The sequence below is a fragment of the Plectropomus leopardus genome, chromosome 1 (assembly GCF_026936395.1).
Source record: "Plectropomus leopardus strain MGB_pleo_1.0 chromosome 1, ASM2693639v1, whole genome shotgun sequence".
Taxonomy (NCBI): Eukaryota; Metazoa; Chordata; class Actinopteri; order Perciformes; family Serranidae; genus Plectropomus; species Plectropomus leopardus.
In genome coordinates this window covers 1,847,221-1,848,751 of record NC_142176.1, presented here as the reverse complement: position 1 = coordinate 1,848,751, position 1,531 = coordinate 1,847,221, and positions in this window count along the sequence as shown.

Genomic DNA, 1,531 nt, shown 5'->3' with positions numbered 1-1,531 from the left:
GCCTGTGTCGCACTTTTATTGACTCTTTAAGAGACGAAATTTATTCTATCAAATCAACATCTCAGCGCTCCACATAGCAGGAGAGTAACTAAGTACATTTAACCCTTAGAGGCTGTTTGGTGCATTTTTTAATGCGCTTTTCTTCTTCCTGTTGTGATAATTGTGTGTGTGTTGATGCATGTGTCCTAAATGTAGTCCAGATTGTGTATTTGAGTGTAATCAGTGAATTTGCAGCTCAGCTCCTACAATAAGTCTAAAATACACTGTGGAAACTAAATAGTTACATTCAGACTGTTCAGGTCCAAAAATGCTCCATTGAAACCCATTCAAACTGACATTTTTGATCCCACAGCCATCAGAGCAGAAAAACAGGACTTGTATTATTTCTGGGTGTCATTCTGGGCTTTTGACTCTGAATTTGTCATTTTGACTATTTTCCACCTGATGAGGTCATTTTGACCATATTTGGCATCTGGAGGAAATACATGCTATTTCCACTAGGTGACCTGTCACAGTCAATGTAGCTGCTGATCACTGACATATCCCAGACTGTCAGCAGCTACACTCACACACTGACATATCCCAGACTGTCAGCAGCTACACTCACACACTGACATATCCCAGACTGTCAGCAGCTACACTCACACACTGACATATCCCAGACTGTCAGCAGCTACAAATAAAAATTAAAAAATACTCTTTGCATGTAGTATATTGACCAATTTTTTGATTTGTTTTTTAATCTAAAAACTCTTTTTCCCATATTTCCCCATTATGACTTTATTCTTGTAATATTACAAGTTTATTGTTATAAAATTACAAATTGTTTTTTTTCTCATAAAACTACAAGTTTATTCTTGAAATTATGACTTAATTCTCATAATAATATGACTTTATTCTCAAAATCTGACAGATTTGTTTTTCTATAACATGGCCCTAATTGTATGTCGTTGGCACGGGACTGGACCTATGTGCAAAGTTTGGTTTATTTATATTTAGGGGAAGTTGGATTTTATCATAGTAATAATAATGATATTATGACATTATGTCATGACAAAAACTTGCCATTTAAAGGGTTAAATTCTAAAAATTAAAGAATATTTGATTTTGATGATTAGGACCGATTGTTTAAAAGTAATGAAAATAGAAAATCAAATTAATATATGATATCTTTTATAGTCTGATTTTAAAAAGCACATTTTGTTTGCAGAGCGATGTGTGTATTTGCACTAAAAATAATAATGTATAAAAATCAATGTTGCTGCTCATCACTGACGTATCCCAGGCTGTGATTAATAAAAAATAATAATCTACTTTGCATGTAGTATATTTAAAATAATCATTTTTTTGTGTTTTTGTTATCATGATAAAACCTGGCATTTAAAGTGTTAAAATTCTGAAAATTAATGAATATTTTAGATTTTTGATTAGGACTGATTTTGGTTTAAAAAAAAAATCAACTCAAGTAGAAAATCATATTAATGTATAATATTTTTTAAAGCTTGGTTTGGAGTGTGTATAATAATTAAGG